Source organism: Macaca mulatta, chromosome 7, assembly GCF_049350105.2.
Source record: "Macaca mulatta isolate MMU2019108-1 chromosome 7, T2T-MMU8v2.0, whole genome shotgun sequence".
In the NCBI taxonomy this organism is placed as follows: Eukaryota; Metazoa; Chordata; class Mammalia; order Primates; family Cercopithecidae; genus Macaca; species Macaca mulatta.
Window position 1 is genome coordinate 41,898,786 of NC_133412.1, and position 23,636 is coordinate 41,922,421.

The following is a 23,636-nucleotide window of genomic DNA, read 5'->3' on the forward strand; positions in this document are numbered from 1 at the left end:
ACTTCCCACCTTGTCTTTGCCCAACTCAGACACTTGTTGGTAGAGATTGGCATCAAACCTTTATTTGGTTCCCAGCTTGACTGGCATTTCATCATCAGACTCATAATAGTTGATAAACAATACACCTTTGGTCATAGTATAGATTGAGTACGGTTCTTGATGGGATAAATGGTGCTGTTGGGTCTCTGGTAGAACAAAGGGTTACATTTCATGGCATATCTACCAAGTGTTCTATTGCTGGCTACCAAAGAGCAAAGGGGCACATTTTTGGGGCAAGAGGTACTCATTGTACTTTGAGGTACTTAGATCTTATGAGTTACTGTTGTGGCTATGACAGTTTGGCCTAGAAGGAGATTCTTTGGCCACTAAAGGTGTAGCTTTGTGCCAGGTATCTCCCACAACTATTAGGAATCAAAGTCTCCTGGTGGTTTAATAGCTGCCAAACAGTGTAATGATACCTTGCCTTCTGCTTGACTTAAAAGGACAGGTGCCTGCAGCCCCAGGAGGGGTTAGAACTGGTCCCTCCTCTGGGAAGGTGATCTTAGTTCATGCTTCAGGAAATGGAACTTGCAGGGCTGGAGGAGAATAGGTGTGAGTCTCAGGTCAGCTCAGGCAGCTTTAAAGTTCAGCAGCTTATAATTTCCTGCAAAACAGTGGCCTTGTGGTGAGCTGTTCATTGGCTCTTGATTTTCTGCTCTGCGTTCTGCTCACCCTGTGCTTTCAGCTGATCCCAGCAGATGCAGTATAAATTGATTTCTCTGTAATTACATCAGCTGCAGCAGGGAATACCTATTTCCATATGTAAGTGTTAATAAATAAAGGCTGGCTGTGTATGTTTGGGTGGTGGTGCCTGGATTCCAGTGGTAGCTCATGCTTTCTTTGCTGTCGGTATTTTGGTCTTTGCCTCTGGCACATCTGTAGCTCTTAGCAACATCTGGGCCTCTCCAGTAACAGGGCTGTGAGTTTCTTCCACTAATAATACAGTGGCTCATTCCCTTTTACCAGTGGCAGCTGCCAGAGAGGCTGCCTGTGTTTGGGTGGCAGATGCTATAGTCCACTTCAGCAGAGTTAAGTTCCAGCTGGTTACTAGCTTGGCTCATCCTGTGCTGGCTGTGATTTGCTATTTTCTCTTGGGTACAGATGGATAATACTGTTTTAAAGAGGCTTAGGAGTACTAGCAGTTGTTGCTTCTGTTCCAGGCCCATTAGACTGTTCCCTACATCTGGCTTCAAGAAACTCTTGCCATATATCCATATTCATAATCATTATTCTTCCTGTGCTAAAAAGTACTTCTGAGGATGACCTTCATTCTCCTGTCTAAATTTTAGAGTACTTGACTCCTGTTGCAACCTTCTAAGCCCTGTAGTAGTCTGTGGTTGAAAGGATTAATATTGCTTAGCTTTATATTGGATTTAAGTGTAAATGTCCATGATTGTCTCTAACGGAGAAGCAAATGGAACCCATTTTCTCACATATAGGTGCAGGGACTGATTGGGTGGCTGCCCTTCAGATTATAATTGAGCTAAAAGATGCAGTATATTCAGCTAAGAATACGTCTTGGTGCTAGGGAATTTTGTACCTTAATAATGTTGCTTTGTCATACAAGCTTTGCCTCCCAGGGAGACTGTGAGAGTGGGACAGCAGAACGAGAAAGAAAAGGGAAAGAGACTGTGCTTCAGTTTTTGAAAGAGAAAATTGCTGTAAGCAAGAACCTGCTTTCTCCATTCCTTCCCCTGTTCCCTCAACCCTTTTGGACAGTCTGGTTCTGGGGGTGCCTTTCCATATTACCTTTGGCTATTGAAATAAATAATTATTGAAATAAATGTTTGGAAGTTGCTAGGAGATTAAAACATGCTGTGCAGGGAGAGAACATTTCTGGACTGGGAGCAGCAGAAGAGGCAAGTTAAAGGAAAGAAAGTTAGGAACCATGCAGAGGAGCAGCTTTTGAGAAACAAGAATCTCTCGGTTTGGGGCATAAGAGGTGCTCAGTGAGTATTCGATGATTAGTACTATAATTTATAAGCAAAGTCTTTGAAAACTTCTTTAAAATCTTCTCTCTGAGAAATGGGCTTGCCTGTGGTTTGGGATGTTTCTATGTAGGGACAACCAACAGAACGAAAATAGCTAAACAGATGTTTTGATATAATCTAGGAATTGCATCCTCTAAACTGGGAGCTGTCATGAAGAGGAAGAACTCATAAAATTTGGGAAGTTTCTTGACTGAAGTCTGTGATGCAGAGTTGCAATGTTGACTACTTGCCAATGAGGAAGATTTGAATATTGAAATTACTGGCTGGGCCTGGTGATTCATGCCCGTAATCCCAGCACTTTGGGAGGCCGAGGTGGGCGGATTGCTTAAGCTCAGGAGTTTGAGACCAGCCTAGGCAACATGGTGAAACTCCATCTCTACAAAAACTACAAAAATTAGCCAGGCATGGGTGGTGTGTACCCGCAGTCCCAGCTACTGGGGAGGCTGAGGTGGAAGGATAGCTTGAACCTGGGAGGCAGAGGATGCATTGAGCTGAGATGGCACCACTGGACTCCAGCCTAGGCAATAGAGCCAGACCTTGTCTCAAAAGAAAAAAAGAGAGAGAGAGAGAGAAAAATTACCTATCTCATGCCCTATCTCATGCTCTTCTCTCTTGTGAAGGTAGATATCTCAGGCTATGGCCTAGGAAATTTTCTGTCAGATAAGGATGTGGATTTCCCTTCATGGGATCCCACTTTTGCTCAGCATACCTTCCTCTGACAGGGCTCTCTCTGTGCTGTTTCCCAGAGTTCTAGGAGAGACCAGAGATGGCTCTTAGCAACTGCTGCTGCTCTGAATTGTTATTGAACACTTCTGCCTCATACTTCCTGCCAGCTGAAGAGATGGGGGAGGGAATGTTGAGGAATAAACAAGACAGAGCCTTCCGGCTCCTGCCTGTTCCCTTGCCTTTGGTTTGATTGATGAGTTGTTAAGTTAGGGATGGAAGGGGAGGTAGGGAGGAGGGCAGGCGCCTGTCTCAGAGTCCTGAGCTTAGTGCTTATGTCGCCACTCTGACAGGAAAGAAAAAAGGAATTTACAAACCACAGATGGCGACGATCTATCTGTGCTGACTTTGTCAGGGCTTATGACCAGGAGTTTAAGGTGAGACTCCTTCTTTTCCCCCAAATCATATAAAATAGCCAAGTAGGCTCTAGTAGTTAAAGAAAGGATCTAGAAGTTTCCAACCAGAAACTCCCCCTCATATGTCTTTAGCTGCTGCTTTTGATCTTGCAAGGTAGGAACACTGCACTTTGCTTTTCCCGTGTTTGAATGTCAGCTTCTGCTGCTTTCAGAATGCCGCATATATTTACCACTTCCCCCATTAGTTTAGGATACAAAGAAAACCATAAAATGTGCTCTTTGCTCTTTCAACTTCTGATCATGCGTGCTATCATATCCTGTGTTCTTAAGAGCATCTTCCTTTGCTGTTGGTTTTGTATTCCTGCTCTAATTTGTGCCTTCTAGCTCAGTTCTCTTGTATTGCAGTCCCTCGTTGCCCAACCAAGGTCAGGTCTCTTTTATTCCTTCTGATCCAAGGCTTTCTTAACACCTTCTTCCACTAGCTGTTATTTCTCAGCTATTGATGGCATAGCAGTCAGCTTTGCTTCCTGAAATCAAATGCCCTCAAGCATTTTCCTTCATGGAAAACATTAAAAAGAAGTTGATATTTATGTCGGACAGAGTTGCATTCTGTAACTACAAGCTTAATTTATTTTTTCATTCAGAAACTCTGTTTTCCTTCTAGGTGTTGTAATTCAAGGTGGTCCCAGAAAAAGATTATCTTGTCCAATTTCCTCATTTTATAGAAGAAACTAAGACCAGTGAGGTCTTGTGACTTGCCCAGCATCTCACAGGTAGTCACTGGCAAAGCCAGATTTGCAGACACCAAATTCTTATGGCATGTTGTGATTCTCCATTTTCTCACTTTATTTGTTATTTTCTTAATATTATTATTTTTGAGATAGAGACTCATTCTGTCACCTAAGCCGGAGTGCAGTGGTACGATCTCAGCTCATTGCAGCCTCTGCCTCTGAGTTCCAGCGATTCTCCTGCCTTAGCTCCCCGAGTAGCTGGGATTACAAGTGCGCACCACCATGTCTGGCTAATTTTTTTTTTTTATTTTAGTAGGGATAGGGTTTCACCATGTTGGCCAGGCTGGTCTCAAACTCCTGACTTCAATTGGTCCACCTGCTTTGGCCTCCCAGAGTGCAGAGATAACAGGCATGAGCCACCACGCCCAGCCTATTTTCTTACTTTTAAGGCAGGGTCTCGCCATGTTGCCTATGCTGATCTTGAACTCCTGGGCTTATGCACTTCTGCCTTGGTCTCACTTATGCACTTCTGCCTTGGCCTCGCGAGTAGCTGGGACTACAAGTGTGTGCCATCACACCCAGCCATTTTTCCAATGTAAAGACTACCTTGAAACATTAGATGAAAATGCTTACATACTCCAAAATTGCTTTTACCCCAAAACTGCTTTCACTTGTTTTTCACAGTGACTTTAATACTGTAGACACTCAATAAACAAAGGATCTTTGAGTTTAGGATTTTAGGTAAGGTAATGAATGATGTTTGCAAAGAATAACCATTACAGCTGGCATTGAACCTATCCTGTTATTTATAAAGAAGAAAAGTTACTTTAAAACTGCTACTTTAGGCCGGGCACGGTGGCTCAAGCCTGTAATCCCAGCACTTTGGGAGGCCGAGACGGGCGGATCACAAGGTCAGGAGATCGAGACCATCCTGGCTAACATGGTGAAACCCCGTCTCTACTAAAAATACAAAAAAACTAGCCGGGCGAGGTGGCGGGCGCCTGTAGTCCCAGCTACTCGGGAGGCTGAGGCAGGAGAATGGCGTAAACCCGGGAGGCGGAGCTTGCAGTGAGCTGAGATCCGGCCACTGCACTCCAGCCTGGGCGACAGAGCAAGACTCCGTCTCAAAAAAAAAAAAAAAAAAAAAAAAAAACTGCTACTTTGAGCTTGACTACTTATGATATATGTGTGTGTGTGTTCTGGAATATTTCATTCAGCCAAATTTTCATTGTAATAATTGAGGAATAGTTCTTTCTTTACTTGGCAATTGCAGGTAAGAAAAAAACTCTGTTCTAGTGCTTCTTCCTTGGACACATCACTAATAGGCAGACCTTCAAATGTATCGTGGATATTACTAAGTATTTTGTAGAGAAGATAAACTGTTGGATAATTTTTATCACTTTTCGTTCAGTCAGTACATTAATTGGATGCATTTTAGGTACTAGATTTTCTACCTGGTATTGGGTATACACTGGTGAATAAAACAGAAATAGTCTCTGCTTTTTGAGGAGCTTACAGTTTACCATCTAGAGCAGAGTTCCTAAAAGGGTGTCCCATAAAACCGTGTACATCACCAGAGTATCAAAAGTGCATATTCTTGGACCCTACCCCAGATCTGCTAAATAAGTTTTTGGGGTAAGGGCCCGGAAATCTGTACTTCCAGAAGTCTCTTCTGATAATTGCTATATACATCAAAGTTTGAGAACCTTTTGTGAATTTTCCTTTCAAGATAGGTATTGGGGCCACTTCTCATTTAAAACACCAGCCTTCTAAACTTGATTTTCGCATCAACTCTTATGTATAATTTAGTGGCTGAGAGCATAAACTCTAGCCAGGCGTCCTGGCGTGAGACTGGGAGGTTCAGTTTGCAGTAGTGAGCTGTGATCACACTAGTGCACTCCAGCCTGGGCAACAGAGTGAGACTTCATCGCAAAAAAATAATAAATTTTTTTAAAAATGTGAACTCTGGAGCCAGACTACCTGGCTTTGTTTCCTACCTTTGCACGCACTTACTGAGTGATCTTGACCAAGTTTCTTAATTGTTCTTCCTCAGTTTTCTTATCTGCAAAATGAGAGAAACAGCACCTACATAAGTTTGTGTTTATTTATTTATTTATTTATGAGAAGGAGTCTCACTCTGCTGCCCAGGCTGGAGTGCGGTGGTGCAATCTCTGCTCATTGCAACCTCTGCCTTAGCCTCCAGAGTAGCTGGGATTACAGGCATGCACCACCACACCTGGCTAATTTTTGTATTTTTAGTAGAGACAGGGTTTCACTGTGTTGGCCAGGCTGGTCTCGAGCTCCTGGGCTCAAGTGATCCACCCACCTTGGCCTCCCAAAGTGCTGAGATTATAGGTGTGAGCCGCCACACCCGACCTTATTAAATTTGTCTTTAGATTAAGTTAGCTAATTCATATAAGACACTTAGTGCCTGGCACTTGGGAAGCATTCAATAAATATTAGAAAAAAGAAAAATACAGTTTGAGTGGAAAGTGGTTTTAGTCTGTTTTAGGCAATAATGTACTGAAATACAACAACATTCCACTTTACAGGAATCCCAGTATGAACAGATAAACATGTTAGCTAAGATTTTTAGCACTATGGTCTGAAGAAGTTCAAAATCTAGGTGGGGAAATTTTCATGGTGGTGATGTGTTCTAAAGCCCCTGATATTTATAGTTGGAGGTAGGGGGAAGACCAAAAATTAGCCTAGGGTATATTGAAGTGGCCTGTTGAATTTCAGACTTCATATGTTGAATTTCAGACTTCGATATGAATCGAGCTTCCTTTCTGGCCATATCCCTGATGTGGGTTTGGGTATGTTGGATGGATGTTACTGTAGTTTTGCCGGCATATGCAATCTCACGGACACAGGAGTAGCACTAAGTGTTTTTGTTTCTACACAAGAGTGTGTGGAAAAAAATCTAAGTCTTAGCCCTTAATCTTCCTCCCCCAGTGTGAACTTATATTTTTGCCATTTGGGTATAAGAGCTTTTACCAGCAGAGCTCATCCAGGGAGGCAGCAGGGCTTGGGCTTTCAGGCTGGAGGTGGCAGTAACATACACAGCTGAGATCCTGCCACTGCTGGCTGTCTGAGCCCTCTCTCTGTGGTTTTCACTCTTCAAGCCATGCTTGAGTAACCCGCCTCCAGAGCTGCTGACAGGGCTGTGTTCAGAGGCCTTGGAAATTACACTGTTCATTTCCTTATCATCCCCTGACCTGCAGTGCAGAGCCTTCTGGTGCAGGGACAAGGCAGAAAAACTCCAGACGGCTCCCAGCCAGCATGTGTCAAGAGCTACAAAGAAGGAAATTGGACTTGCTCACTTAAAAACCATGGGGTTAGGCTTTGATTTTCAGTTCCTGTGGAGAGTTATTTGTGTGTATGAACATGTCCTATCTCTGTGTATATGTATAGAATGAGTCTGTGCATGGCAAAGCTGTGGAGGAGGAGCATCTGAAAGTAGAGAGCAGAGGGAAGATGGCTTTTCTCTTCAATTAATTTCCCAGTTGTGCCATTGGGGTGGGCCTGGAACCATTAGCATCAGGAAGGTGCCAGACCATATTAATATTTTAAAATATATTTCTCTCAGTACAGTTTAGTCATGGTTCAGAGCACCCACAGAAGAACCTTTCCTGGCTGACCGAGGAGACATTTTTAAAAAATCCTATTCCCTAAAGTCATTCATCCTAGATGACATTGACATAATCAATATTTAAGCTGCCTAAGAAAGTGTAGGCTTTGGGTCAGTCCTGGGTAACAGCAATGGCTCTTTGGAGATGAAGGGTAGTGTGATAAAAGAGAGACCTTTGTGATAGCTAAGGTGAACTAAGGAGGAATTTGGAGCATTTTGAGATTTTCTGTTCATAGGGCAAAGCTCTGTTATATTTTAAGAGCCCATCCTTGTTTTGGGGGTTGGTATTACAAAGGAATCTACTTTTCTTTTGGCATCTGTTGCTCAAGGAGGCCTAAAGGAAAGACTTCAGGCTGAGGTAAAATGTGAGCGGTAAGAAGTTCTTAGCAAAGTTTACAAACATTCTGTCCTTAATTTTCCTTTTTCTGGATTTCATGTACTTTCATGTTAGTAGTGCCATTGAAGCCTTGGTGTGAAGTGGGGAAGAAAAAGAAAGAAATCTTTAAGCTTTCAGACCCTGGAGGTATTTTAAACCCTAAGTGTCTGTCTTGTTGAAAGTACTCTGTAGAGAAGTGTCTTCACATGAGGTGATAGCTAAGGTGAGAGGGGATTACTTCCTTTTCCCTTCATATAAATTAATGGGCCCTGTATCAGCAGCATCTGAGAATTTGATAAAAATTTGGATCTCAGACCTCTTCCCAGGCCCTAAAGTTAGAAACTCTAGACTTGAGACCCAGCAATTTTTTTTTCTTTTGAAACAGGGTCTTACTTTGTTGCCCAGGCTGGAATACAGTGGCACAATCAAGGCTCACTGCAGCCTCAACCTCCCATGCTCAAGTGATTCTCCTACCTCACTTCCTACCTCCCCAGTAGCTGGGACTACAAGTGTGTGCCATCACACCCAGCTAATTTAAAAATTTTTTTAGAGATGGGGTCTCACTATGTTGTCCAGGCTGGTCTTGAACCCCTAACCTCAAGCGATCCTCCTGCCTTGGCCTCCCAAAGTGTTGGGGTTACAGGCGTGAGCCACTGTGCTCAGCTGAGACCCAACAACTTGCATTTTAACATTAGCGGTCCTGTTGATTGTGATACACACTAAAGTTTGATATCTACTATTGTAGAGCACCCGTCCCTCTTAATAGTGAAATTGAAATTTCCAAAAACTTGAAAGGGTAAAATGTAACACTGGGCAGTAGGTATGATTTTTTTTCTCTTCTTTGAGTGATATCCGTATATATCTTTAACTCTTTGTGGACAAACTGACAGGAACCTAAAATTGGAATGAATATCTAAGGGTTTGGGACTTTGAGAGCAGAAGAGCAGAAAAGATATTTTAAAAAGACCCACTTTTCTCGTCTCAATGGAGAAAGTAAATAATAGTACTGACTTCATAGGGTTATTGTGAGGATTAAATGAGATAAAAAGATGTTAAGCACACAGCACAGTGCCTAGCATTATAGTAAGTAACCAATAAATGTTAGTTGTTGCTGATATTACTGTTCTTAGCTTTGAGGTGTGAGATCATTGTGAAATTAAGGAGAAAGGATATCCTTAGAGACTTTGAAGAATTAATCCTCTGAAGGCTTTGGAAAATAATGAATTTATGATAGCTAATATTCCATCTCCTACTGATTTCCAAGAAGGCTTGAGGGAGAGATTGATTCAGAGCATTTAGAGGCATTGAAGTTTGGGGTTTTGTTGTTTGGTCAGTTTGGAAGTGTTTGTTGGACTTCTTTTGGCAGAGGGCTGATCTCAGGTTGAGAACCATGGCTTTTGTTTATTCTCCATTAAGGTCAGTTTCTTTGGATATAACCAGCTTCTTCTGAATTATTTTCCTAAAGATTGAAATGAAGATAACATGATTATTTTCGTATAGGAAGTTTCTTTCCTCTCTCTGCTAATCCTTGTAAGGTACAGACTTTAGCCTTTTGAAGGGATTAGCTGAGGTAGCCAGAACAGTCAAGAGAAGAATGAGGATTGAGGTACTGTAGTCCCCCACTTATCCTTGTTTTTGCTCTCTGTGATTTCACTTACCCTCAGTCAACCAACATGTGAAAATATTAAATGGAAAATTCCAGAGATAAATAAATCACTTAAGTTTTAAACACTATTCACCCCATTTCATCTCATCATGTAGGCATTTTATCATCTCACATCATCACAAAGAGGGTGAGTACAGAACAGTGTTTTGATAGAGAGAAAGAAAAAGACACCATATTGACATAACTTTCATTACAACACATTGTTATAATTTGTTTTTTAGTTTTAGTTTTGTTTGTTTGTTTGTTTGTTTGTTTGTTTGTTTTTTAACAGACAGGGTCTCCCTCTGTTGCCTAGGCTAGAGTGCAGTAGTACGATCACAGCTCACTGCAGCCTCAAACTCCTGGGCTCAAGTGATCTTCCTGCCTCAGCCTTCCAAGTAGCAGGGGCTGCAGGCATATATCACCACGTCGGGCTAATTTTTAAATTTTTTATACAGTTGGGATCTTGCTAGTTGTCCAGACTAGTCTGAAACTCCTGGGCTCAAGTGATTCCCCTGCCTCAGCCTCCCAAAGTGCTGGGATTACGGTGTGAGCCACCATGCTCACAACCTGTGTCTTACTGCTCACATCTGCTCTTACTGTGTCTAATTTATAAATTAAATTTTATTACAGGTACGTATGTAAAGAAAAAAACCTAGTGTGTATGTAGGGTTCGATAATATCTGCCATTTCAGACATCTGCTGGGCGTTTTTGAATGTATGTCCTGTGCTTAAAAGGAGGCTACTACTTTTTTGTGAGGAAATAAAAAAGACAGTTTTTAGATGTTTTGAGGTGGTCAGTTTTTACCCTGAAGTGTTTGTTGTCCATTGGGACATACAATTTGTGCACCTGTGAAATACTCTAATTGCTTTTTAAATTTAAGACTGCTGGGTTACAGCCCTGGTGGCAAATACTAGATTATGTTTTGATGAGCCAGACCTGGGCATTAAATCCTTTCTTGGGGTCTGTTTTCATTTGGTAATGAGTTCTTTTTTATTTTTATTTTTATCTTTTATTATTTTATTTTACAGGTTTCCACACAGCATTGATTGATTTTTTTTTGTTTTTGTTTGTTTGTTTGTTTTTGGTTCCTTAACTGTAAAAAGTTTTTATAAACTGGTACCTAACTCACCCAGCTCAGAGTAGATATTTCCTGGCTTATGTGTCCCTTTTTTTTTCTTTTTTGTTTCTTCAGAAGTCAGATACTTAGCTCTGCACTGAATCAAACCTTAGTGAAAAATAACAGAGTGTTGTAGAAAGGAGGTATAGAGACTGGGCATGGTGGCTCACGCCTGTAATTCCAGCACTTTGGGAGGCTGGGGAAGGTGGATCATCTGAGGTCAGGAGTTTGAAACCAGCCTGGCCAACACGGTGAAACTCCATCTCTACTAAAAATACAAAAACTTAGCCAGGCATGGTGGAGTGGTGGAGTGTGCCTGTAATCCCAGCTACTCGGGAGACTGAGGCAGGAGAATTGCTTGAACCTGGAAGGAGGAGGGTGCAGTGAGCTGAGAACAGGCCACTGCATTCCAGCCTGTGCACCAAGAGTGAAACTCTGTCACAAAAAAAAAAAAAAAGAAAAAGAAAGGAGGTATACATAGTCATCATACTTAGATCAACCACATCAGCATGCTGTTATAGAAATTAACATTCAGGTTGCAGAGTTTCTTGGTTGTGAGACATTTTAGCTTAGGGTGCATATCAGAGTCACTTCTGGAGCTTTTACAAAGTTTAAGTGTCCTATTGGATAAAATCTTTGGGGCTGGAGACTCCAAGCCTGTACTTTTTTTTTTTTTTTTTTTTTTAATCCGGAGTCTCTCTCTGATGCCAGGCTGGAGTGCAGTGGCGCAATCTTAGCTCACTGCAACCTCTGCCTCCTGGTTTCAAGCGATTCTCCTGCCTCAGCCTCCCAAGTAGCTGGGATTACAGGCACACTCCACTACGCCCAGCTAATTTTTGTATTTTTAGTAGAGACAGGATTTCACCATGTTGGCCAGGATGGTTTTGATCTCCTGACCTCGTGATACACCCGCCTCAGCCTCCCAAAGTTCTGGGATTACAGGCATGAGCCACCGTACCCCGCTTATTTTTTTAATTTTTATTTTTTAAGTTCAACAGGTGCGTGTAATGTTCCTCGTAGTTAAAAATCACTATCATGTGAAAACGACTCTTTTTCATTGCTCAGTCTACAGGATGCTTATGTTGGGGTCAGGCATTTTGGAATTCAACTATAATGAACCTGATTTCTCATTATCACCTTAATTAGGATAATTAATTATTGAATTTCTGACAGCCTTTAAGGTAGAACATCCATATCTGTGTTACTAATTCAGTTTTAAATTATTGTTTCAGAATTTTTAAGGCAAATTTAAGCAAAATTCTTATGAGTAGATGTATTTGCCACATATAGGCTATTTGTGCTTTTTTTCTATGTAGATTAGAAAGGGGCAGGAGACAGATTTGGATAATTAAAATTTATGGCTAATCCAAAACCAGTCCCTTTTCTCATTGGTTTGTAAATGTATTTCTGTGCTTATATTGGGTAATAGATGTTCCTAATTTTCTGGAAATTCATGACATTCGAAAAAAAAAATAATGTAGCAATACAAAAAAGACCTTATTCCTGAGTCTGCTTCTGGATGCATTCAAAGTAAACATGCTTGGCCGGGCGCGGTGGCTCAAGCCTGTAATCCCAGCACTTTGGGAGGCCGAGACAGGCGGATCACGAGGTCAGGAGATCGAGACCATCCTGGCTAACACGGTGAAACCCCGTCTCTACTAAAAAATACAAAAAACTAGCCGGGCGAAGTGGCGGGTGCCTGTAGTCCCAGCTACTCGGGTGGCTGAGGCAGGAGAATGGCGTGAACCCGAGAGGAGGAGCTTGCAGTGAGCTGAGATCCGGCCACTGCACTCCAGCCTGGGTGACACAGCAAGACTCCGTCTCAAAAAAAAAAAAAAAAAGAAACAGAGTAAACATGCTGTTTTAGGAAGAGGAAATATTGCGTCACAGAAATAGAGCAAGTCCCTTATATCTTAGTTCTTTGTTGTTGTTTTTTTTTAAAATAAATACAATTTCTTTGAAATCGAAAAGAGCATTAATGTTTTGGGGTATAAAGTATTTCCTTGCTGAGATTTTAAGTCTTATGCCCGAAGAAGAGTAATTAGAATGCTAATTGTTATCAGAGATGAACACATACCTAATTGTGCAGTAAACACATACTTTTTTAAAAAAACCTTTAGGTTTAGGGATACATGTTGCAGGTTTGTTAGATGGATAAATTGTGTATCACATGGGTTTGGTGTGCAGATTATTTCCTTATCCAGGTAATAAGCATAGCAAACTCATACTAGAAAACATTGTGGTATGTCATACTTCAGCCAAAATAATAATTACATAACCTTAAATTCTCATAAAATTTAAATAATAAATAATTTAATATAAAAATTTAGAAGTTTAAGTATGGTTTTTAGTACTGGTACATGCATTACCTATGTTCTCAGAATTTGTATTAATCTGTACTTTAGATGGTTTTTTTTTAGGTTTTGGAGTATCTCAAATTCATATACCACTGTGAGTAGGAGGAAAAAAAAATTGGCAAATGTGGGGAAAAACTCATCATACAAAGTGACTACACATTTATATACACCATATTAGACTAGATCTTAATTTCATCACTATGCAGATTCTTAAACATCTGGTAGAGTGTCTGTTTTAAATAAAATATGCCATAAGGCATTTTTCATTTTGCTTGTACATATGTGCTTGGATTGAGAATGTAGGGATTTGAAATCAAACAAGCTGATTGCTTATTACAATTTCAGAAAGAGACTGAGAAATTCTTTCATTTTTGTTGGCTTCTAGTATCTCTCCTGTCCTTTCCCATCTCTTACAAGGATTAGGTTCTAAAGTCAAGATGTGAGGCACTCAGTCAGAAATTACCTGCAGAATTTCTTAGGATGATTTCTTGAAGATTGACATACAGGCTCCATGAATTGAACACAATCAGTTTTTTCTTTAGCATTGAGACAAGCCATTATTTCTTCAGCTGAGGTCCCCACATAAGAGCTGACTTGTGTGAGAGCTAGACTATATTAATGAAAAATACTTATTTATAAATACTAGAATCACCCTAAGCCTAGTAAAATGCTTGTATTATGAGAGGCACATGGGAGTGGAAACCAGATTTAAGGAACAGCCAGTTGGCTGGGCATGGTGGCTTACACCTGTAATCCCAGCATTTCAGAGGCCAAGGTGGGAGGATCGCTTGAGCTCAGAAGTTCAAAACCAGCCTGAGAAACATAGGGAGGCCCGGTCTGTACAAAAAACTAAAAAATTAACTGGGTGTGGTGATACACGCCTATGGTCCCAGCTATTTGGGAGGCTGAGGCAGGAGGATCACTTGAGCCTGGGAGGTTGAGGCTGCAGTGAACCATGATCATGCCACTGCACTCCAGCCTGGGCAAGAGCAAGACCCCAAAAAAAAAAAAAAAAAAAAAAACCACCAGTTCAAATCTCCTATCTCTGGCTTCCTCCAGAGCATATACTCAAGCAGAACAGCTATGAGGCCCAAACCATTCAAATTGGTTTTTGTTCCTTCCTTTCTTTTTTTGCCAGTTACATATAGTTGATTTTATAATGTTAAATATTATCCATTTAGTATACAAAGGTATTTTATGACAATAGAGCAGATCTTAGGATCCAGCTTCTCTATGTAGTGGAAGCTTTGGGTCCATGGAGTGAATATAGCTTAATGTAATGATTATTGTAGTATTTACATTTCAGTCCCAACCTTCATGTTCCTCACAGTGCCCACAAATTCCTTCCCTTTATTTCTATATGGTAACCTCAGATCTTACCCTTGAATTGAACAGAACTATCATGTAGGCAGAGCTGTTCTCCTCTTACCAACATAAATATTTCTGAGCCTAGTTTCGCTTTCTTAGGCCCATTGCCTTTTGGTAGGTCCTTTGAGGTATACCTTTCACCTTCTAGCCTTTTCTCACTTTCACCTTTAGATTCTACCTAAACTATGCCCTTTTTTTTTTTTTTTTTTTAAAGAGACTGGGTCTCACTACATTGCCCAAGTTGGACTTGAACTCCTGGGCTGAAGCAATTCTCCCACCTCTGCCTCCTGAGTAACTGGAACTATAGGCCTGCACTACTGAACCCAGCTTAAACCATACTTGGTTTTTTCTTTTTTTTTTGAGACGGAGTCGCACTCTGTTGTCCCAGGCTAGAGTGTAGTGGTGTGATCTGGATTCACTGCAACCTCCTCCTCCTGGGTTCAAGTGATTCTCCTGCCTTAGCCACCCCAGTAGCTAGGATTACAAGCGTGTACCACCACACCTGGCTAATTTTTGTATTTTTTGTAGTGATGGGTTTCACCGTATTGGCCAGGCTGGCCTCGAACTCCTGGGTTCAAGTGATCCTCCCACCTCGGCCTCCCAAAGTTCTGGGATTACAGGTGTGAACCACTGCACCCAGCCTTTCTTTTTTTTTTTATCCTGCTTTAATTTTTTGTTGTTGTTTTTATTTCTGAAATAACATTTTACATTTGTTGTTGGTCTTGTCTTAAGCAAATGGAATTATATTTAGTTATGCAGATTTAGGAAGGGCTCCTCCTTTCTTCTCAAATAAAAATAACCAGGAAAAATCAGTCATTTTCGTATGTTCTACCTTGGATATTCATTATAGTCTGGGTATAGCATTGTCTGTATCTTGAAAAACTACTGTACTGCCTTTGACGGTGAGTTTGTTTTTGTTTTTGTTTTTTTTTTGATGGTGAGATGTTTTACCCATAGTTCAAAATTGCTGTTACTGCCTAGAGATGACACTGCTATGAATAGTATACCTTATTTGAAGGCTTGGTGCTTTTAGGCATGGACTGGTGGCATCTCTTGGACAAGGCATTGCAGTTGCCCTGGAGGACTGGCCAAACAGAAGTTTTCATGTTGAAAAGCTGAGTAAAAATGACTCTGGGTGTAGGCCAATATAGTATCACTTGGGAAAAAGAAAAGCACAATGCGCCTCTCCCTGGGAAGCAGTTTGGCCAGGGCAAAGCTCCCAGAAATGGAAATTTAAGCTTATTGATTTGGGAAAGTCTTAGTGTTTGCCCCTCAGCCTTTGTGAAATGGATCTTCTTTTTAAAGGGGGGAGGGGTAGGATAGAGGAGACTTAAAGGCTTAAAATAATGTCCCCTCTGAACCATCTAATCACCTCCTCAGAACTAAGCAGGTAAGGCCAGGCGTGGTGGCTCACGCCTGTAATCCCAGCAGTTTGGGAGGCCAAGGCAGGCGAATAACCTGAGGTCAAGAGTTCGAGACCAGCCTAGCTAACATGGTGAAATCCCATTTCTACTAAAAATACAACAAATTAACCAGTCGTAGTGGCACACACATGTAATCCCAGCTACTCTGGAGGCCTAGGCAGGAGAATTGCTTGAACCTGGGAGGCAAGGGTTACAGTGAGCTGAGATCCCGCCATTGTACTCCAGCTTGGGCAACAAGAGTGAAATTCTGTCTCAAAAAAAAAAAAAAAAAAAAAGAACTAAGCAGGTAAATGTCCTCATGTCACGGAAGAAAAGATCGACTTGTTTAGAAACCAAGTTAGGTAGGGCTATCTGTAGTTCATAGTAAATTACCAACCTGAAGTGGCATTCAGGCCAGAGAAAATTCCGGGAAGATAGTTGGAAAATAAAACCCCAATGACATTTTCATATTTAACTAAAATTTTCAGATCTCTCATTGTTCTTATTCCTTAGTCATATTTCACCCTCCTTCCTGTTTTACATCTAATAACCTGAAGCAGAAGAGGGCCAGGCCAGTCCTACTTTAATCTCTTCCATTCCCCTGCCCCCATGGAGTATATTTCTTAGTTTTAAAAATTTATTTGTATTTGTTTTTTGTTTATTCAGTCTTGCTGAATTAAGCAGGAACCTCATAGAGGTGGGGTTTTATTTGTTTGTTTGTGTTTTGTTTTGTTTTGAGACAGAGTCTCACTCTGTTGCCCAGGCTGGAGTGCAGTGGCGCAATCCCGCCTCCTGAGTTCAAGAGATTCTCCTGCCACAGCCTCCCAAGTATTTGGGATGACAAGCACGCGCCACCACCCACACCCAGCAAATTTTTGTATTTTTGGTAGAGATGGGGTTTCACCATGTTGTCCAGGCTGGTCTCAAACTCCTGAACTCAAGTGACCCTCCTGCCTCAATCCTCCAAAATGCTGGATTACAGATGTGAGCCACCATGCCCACCCAAAGAATACTTTTAAGGAAAACTTAGATTTTATTGCGGTGCCACTATATACTGGGCATTCATTAAGAATATATATATTTGTGTTAATCTTGTATTGATCTTATCTTAGGGATGGTTCCTTATAATTGCATTTATCTTGCTTACGTGTTTCTATATCTTTCAGAACCATTTCCAGAATTAATCAGGCTACCAAACAGTAAGTCCAATCTTAGTTTATCAACTCGCAGGATGATTCTGATTTTAAAAATTTTCACCAGGTTCCAGCAGTCCCTTATACTATATCAATTTCTTCTCTCTTTAACCCTTACTCTGGAAACCTTTTACTTGATAATGTTTGTTTGGCTCTTCCTTATTTAATTGGGAGTTTTAAACTTCTTGCTTTAATAATATAGCTGATTTTAAAATTACCTCTGGGCTGGGCACCTCGGCCTCCCAAAGTGCTGTAATCCCAGCACTTTGGGAGGCCGAGGAGGTGGATCACCTGAGGTCAGGAGTTCAAGACCAGCCTGGTCAACATGGTGAAAATCCATCTCTACTAAAAAATACAAAAATTAGGTGGGTGTGGTGGTGCATGCCTGTAGTCCCAGCTTCTCAGGAGTCTGAGGCAGAAGAATCACTTGAACCTGGGAAGTGCAGTCTGCAGTGGGCCGAGATCATGCCACTGCATTCCAACCTAGGCGACAGAGGGAGATTCTGTCTCAAACAAAACAAAACAAAACAAAATTCCCTATGATTCAACAGATCCTATATGGGATGCTTTATAACAAAATTAATGTTTTTCTGGACTTACAGGTTGGAGGGCTGTCCTAGTCAAGCTGTTCAAGTTTATGGATTCTCATTTAGTTCATCCAACAAATAATTATTAAATAACTACCATGTGCTATGCAGTGTGCTGGCACTTAGGATAAAGAGTTGAAGCCAGGCATGGTGGCTCGCACCTGTAGTTCCAGCTACTTGGAAGGCTGAGTTGGGAGGTTCCTGTGAGCCCGGGAGTTCAAATCCAGCCTGGACAACATAGCAAGACCCCATCTTAAAAAAACCAGAAGTTGAATGAAATGAATGTGGTCTCTGCTCTGTGGAGTGTGTGTATATATATATGATACATACATTTTTAAAAAATACATACATATATATATATTTAGACACTCTGTCACCCAGGCTGGAGTACAGTGGCACATTCTTGGCCCACTATAACCTCTGCCTCCTGGGCTCAAGTGATCCTCCCAACTCAACCTCCCAAGTATTTAGGACTACAGGCGCGTGCCACCACACCTGGCCAGTTTTTGTATTTTTTTTGTAGAGACAGGGTTTCACCATATTGCCCAGGCTGATTTTGAACCCCTGGGCTCAAGTGATCCACCCACCGTGGCCTCCCAAAGTGCTGGGATTACAAGTGTGAGCCATCATGCCAAGTTACTGGAGTTTATATTCTAATGGGGGAGACAGATAAATTGGGTATTATAACAAACTCTGATGAGTAATGATAACATAGGGTATTGTGGGTACACATAGCAGTGGTGGCCAGAGTATAGTGTAGGATCAAGGAAGATCTCTGATCAAAAGAGGTGACAGAGATCTCTAACCTCTCTGATAGTTAAATAGAGACCCAAAGGAATAAGGTAGAATTAGACAGGTGATAGAGAGAGGGCAAAAGGCTTGTGCCAGGTGAGAGAATAGCATAATCAAGGGCTCAGTGGTAAGACTAATCTTGGGGCATGAGAATAACTGGAAGAAGTGCACTATGACTAGAGGAGGAGGAATACAATGGTAAGATGAGGCTGGAGTGCTATGAGGTCAGATGGTAGAAGGCCTTAAAAGCCTTGTTCCGCCGGGCGCGGTGGCTCAAGCCTGTAATCCCAGCACTTTGGGAGGCCGAGACGGGCGGATCACAAGGTCAGGAGATTGAGACCAGCCTGGCTAATATGGTGAAACCCCGTCTCTACTAAAAAATACAAAAAACTAGCCGGGTGAGGTGGTGGGCGCCTGTAGTCCCAGCTACTCGGGAGGCTGAGGCAGGAGAATGGCGTAGACCCGGGAGGCGGAGCTTGCAGTGAGCTGAGATGCGGCCACTGCACTTCAGCCTGGGCGACAGAGCGAGACTCCGTCTCAAAAAAAAAAAAAAAAAAAGCCTTGTTAAAGGATTTGGATTTCATCCTAACATCTGCCGAAAAGTATTGTTAGACTTTTTAGATTACAGTGATTGATTTTTGAGTTTTTAAAGAATTACTCTTCATATCATCTGCAGAGGGGATTGGAGAGCAAGATTGGAGGCAGTGAAGAACCTGTTAGCATAGTTAGCATAGACCTATTAAGATTGGCAGACAGCTGGACCAGAATAGTATTAATAGGAAAGTGGGTAGATTTGAGAGAATAGAAGTTCAATTGATAGTATCTTGGTAATTGATACCTTGTTGGGAAGAGATTGAAGGAGAAGTCAAGAGTCATGTCCAGATTTTGGACATGAACCAAGTTGTTCATGGAACTACTTACTGATAGGAGGGAACACTGAAAAGGGACAAGTTTGCAGGGAATGATAATGAGTTTAACTTTGGACATGTTTTGAGGTGCTTGCGCTGCCTGTGCTGGGGATAATAATGGTAAGCAAAATAGATTTGATCCTGCTCTTTCTAGGGCATACGGTTTAGTAGGGGAGATAGAATGGAATCAAACAATCATGCACATCTATCATTATACAATATTAAAATTATAAAAGTGAAAGTTACAGGGTGCTGAGAGCCTATAATTAGGAACTGACCCATTCTTTGGGGGCGGGGGGAGCTGGGTCAGGGAAAATATCCATTAAGAAGTTTGAGTAAATATCTGAAGGATGAATGGTAGTTAATTTGGAAGAGGGAGTTGAATGAATGAACAACCAAGTAGAAATGTCTCTTGAGGACTGGATATGTGAGAGAGAACTGGAAATCTAAAGATTTAAGAGTTATTAATGTGAACACATAAATGGTAATTGATGCCACAGAAGTGAGTGCACTTACCCAGGAAGAATGTGTCTGTGTTGAATGAAGGGGGCTCATTATGGGTCACTGAGGAACGCTAAGAAGGTAGCTACCTTCGATGGCATATTAGGAACTGCTTCCTTGTGTCCCAGAGAGAATACAAAACCCACAACTGCGAACATATGTCTATACAGACATTTTAAAATCCACTGAAAGAGGTTATAGAATATGCTTGGTTTTGTAGTTAGAATTGGTTTTATTGGATTGAGGCACACTTTAAGGAAAAGTTCCTTTCTCATGCCACTTACGAACAATGAAAGCATTGCTTTTTATTTTAACCACTTGCCATATTTTCCCTGCCTGGCATCATTACTCTCAACTTTTTTAGTTTTCCTTTTTTCTTTTTTGACCTAATTTTCAGTTACTTAAACTCTCAACTTCTAATAGTATTAAAATGAAAGCATAGACATTGTAATCAGGCCTATGTTTGAATCCCAGCACTGACTGCCATTTAATATATATAGGATCTTCTGCAAATTACCTCTCCGTATCTCATTTTCCTTAGATTTTATATGGTTTTAATTTAAAAGATCTAAAAGTATACTGTAAATGCACAGTATATGGAGGTTATAGTATAATAGTTATAGGTCAGCAACAAATGTTTGTTCTATTTTCCTTTCTCCTTGCAGCCTCTCTTGTTTTTCCAGGCAGGTGAGTAGTTTCATCTGTGATCATTTATGCTCTGTACCACCTCCTCATGGCAGTATGTTACAGAAGCTTTGCTGCCAGAGCAAAAGGAGTCTTGCATTTTTGTGGCAAAAGTCCTTTCTGGAGAAGCAGTACAGGAAGGTTTCTGGGTTGCTGTAACCAGGATTTTTCAACAACAACACTATTGACATTTGGGGCTAGGGTAATTCTTTGTTGTTGGGGTTGTCCAGTTTATTGTAGGATGTTTCACAGCATCCATATCTTTACCGTATTCGCTCCAAGGTAAGACAACCAAAAATGTCCCCAGACACTGCCACATATCCCCTGGAGGGCAAAGTTTTTGTTTGAGCACTATTTGCTAAAATATTATTGTTGTGGATGCTATTTATATGACTGTGTGTTCAGTTTGTGAAAATGCAGAGTTGTACATATATGATATAGGTAGTTTTCTGTTGTGAATGTTGTTTCCATAGAAGGTAGAAAACCAAAGGCAGTTAGCTAGACTCCCTAACCTGTGTCTCAGTTTTTATTTTCCCCAAATCTCTATTTTTCTTTTTTTTTTTTATTCACATTTTCTTAAATTTTTGGCTAATTTTTTTTCCCCACGCGTTCTGGTATTCTCCCCAAATCTCTAATAGGTGAGGTGAAATTAAGGGAAAAAAGAGTTCACCATAGAATGGGAAGACAGCAAAAAGTAGCCTGAGAGACTGACTTCCAAATGTCTCTTCAATTCCTAGCTGTTAGGATATGGAATTCAACCAAGGGAAATTTCCATTTCAAGATTTCAGAAATAAGCTCTGGGTACGGGACAGAATTAAATTACCAGCCGAAGAGATTCTTTTTTGTTTGTTGGTTTTTTTCTTGAGAGAGAGTCTCGCTCTGTGGCCCAGGCTGGAGTGCAGTGGAATCTCAGCTCACTGCAAGCTCCGCCTCCCGGGTTCACGCCATTCTCCTGCCTCAGCCTCCTGAGTAGCTGGGACTACAGGCGCCCGCCACCTCGCCCAGCTGGTTTTTTTGTATTTTTGTAGTAGAGACGGGGTTTCACCGTGTTAGCCAGGATGGTCTCGATCTCCTGACTTCGTGATCCGCCTGTCTCGGGCTCCCAAAGTGCTGGGATTACAGGCTTGAACCACCGCGCCCGGCAGAAGAGATTATTTTATTATCTTTCTTCCCACCTTCTCTGCTACACTGTGACAGCAAAGGAGAGGCTCACCTGGTTTTGGTCGCTTCAGCTGCTATCTTTACCTGATGGCCACTGAAGTTATTTCTGAAAGTGTTTGCTTTTACTTTTAATATAAAATCTTTCCGTTCTTCTTTACTTTGTAAAGGTGGGTAGAAAGTCGTTCCATATTAGATAATGTTGACTACTCCCAGAGAAGTCTTTGGATAGCACCCAAGCTGGAAGCAACAGGTTAAGTAACCCACGTCCATGTCTTGAGAGGAGTCCAAGAAAAGATCCCTTTTTGAAGTTTGAAAGATCCTGTAAAGAGAGGGCAGACCTTGGGCCAAGCAGCCTTTGAGGTGGTAACCAGCTCATAAACAAGAGCTGGCATGTGCCAACAAAGTCTCTCATCCTGGCTCCAGAGTTGGCTGAGGAGAGAAATTTGTGGAAGCCTGTGTAAATTTGTGGAAGCCTGAGGCTTGTTCTTGGCTTTGGCTTTTGTGTGGCTGAAAATGCAGTAGGGAGGGATCTTGGACTTGGTCTCTGGGGTGTAGGCATTTCCCTGAGAGGAGGATTTTTTTTCCTTTCCATATTTTTTCCTCCCTGTCCTTCCCTTAGTGTTAACATTTCAAGGTACAGGAAATGATTGGATACTGAGTGTTTTACAACTCTTTTAAGACAGCCTATTAATATTCTGCTGCCAAGACGATAGCCAGGAGAAATTTAGGTAGAAGCAAGGCTCATAACTTTTATGAAAATACCCTAAGCAGGGAACCCTCAATTTATTTTGAAGTGTTTGAGTTTTACTAAAAGCCCATCATTGCCAGTGTGGTTTTTTAAAATGGACAGCCCTAGTGGCTAAGGAGACCAGTAAGACCTGGAGTTGGCAGCAGAGTGAGCCATCTGAGGAAAATGGGAAGAGGAGTATTGGTGTGGGAAAGAGGTGCAACTGTGCCACTGGATCCCTGTCCCTTCATTATTCTTTACTGGCCCTGGCAGCTGTCAAAGTTTGCTTAATAGAGTTGTGGGCTGGAGATTGTTTCTTAATCTCCATATAGGAGTACCAAGCTCCAGCTGTGTTATCTAGGCTCTGGGGCCCTGGCACTTGGCTAACTAATGCTGAGGCATCTGGTGACTTGAGACAAAAGCCTATTTTGTCAGAGAGAAGATTGGGCAAAGTGCAAGCATTGTTATCTCTAATGCCCCCAGGGCAAACTGTCTACTTGGCAAGTGAGAATGCCTTGATCTTGTGGGTTTACAGCAACCTGTCCACTTGGTTTTATGTGTCTTTGAGATTATTTTCTACTAACGAGGTTTCAGCATTCTGGCATTGAAATCTATAAGTGCTTTATTGTAAAGTATTTGGAAAATGCAGAAAAGTAAAAGGAAGAACATAAAAATTGTACTTCATTCTACCAGATTCTTAAGAGAAGAATTTCTTTAATGTTGTGGAACTGGCTGAGATTATTGGTTCAGGACTGGCTTGGGCATGATCTATACCTCATGAATCTCAACCCTGTCCCTTTAAGCATCTTTAATTTTTCCATTAGAGATCTGACCTGGTTTGGCCCTGCTTTGCTAGATTTTCTTACAATTGATGTGATCTCACGCTGGACTATGAAACTCATCTTCTGTGTTTAGCTTTTTATAACTTGTCTCAAACCAATTTTTTATCTTCATTTGTGATTGTCTTCAGAAGTCTGGGTGTTTGTTTTTTTAAACTGATGGTGGTGAGTATGTAGGGGGAGAGTAGTTTTACAATTTTTAAAGACTTAATGTTGACCTGCTTTCTTCTCTTTGGAAAGAGGTGTTTGTGATGTCAGTTAACATAATTTGCTTTTGTTGATAAGCTTGCTCAATACATAAGCTTATGAGATTTCTAGTTGTATAAAAAGAAAAGGACTATCTTTCATGTTTTCTTTTCCTCTGCTGGAGTAACATTTTAGTTAAGGAAGTTGCACAAAAACAAACCCATCTTTTTTCTGTGTAATTTTCTATATGGATTTCTATGTTGAACAGCCTAGACCTTTTGTCTATTCGATGTTTACATAGATGTTTAGATTTAACT

At 41.3% G+C, this 23,636-nt stretch overlaps 1 protein-coding gene across 4 annotated transcripts in view; it reads left to right on the plus strand.

The window, feature by feature from the left end:
* Positions 1-23,636, plus strand: part of ZNF609 (zinc finger protein 609) — a 240,999-nt gene that overhangs the window by 42,525 nt on the left and 174,838 nt on the right. The window contains exon 1 of one of the 4 annotated variants that reach the window (XM_077938092.1): positions 14-801. The gene's annotated coding sequence lies outside the window, so the exon portion shown is untranslated. 4 annotated transcript variants of the gene reach the window in all.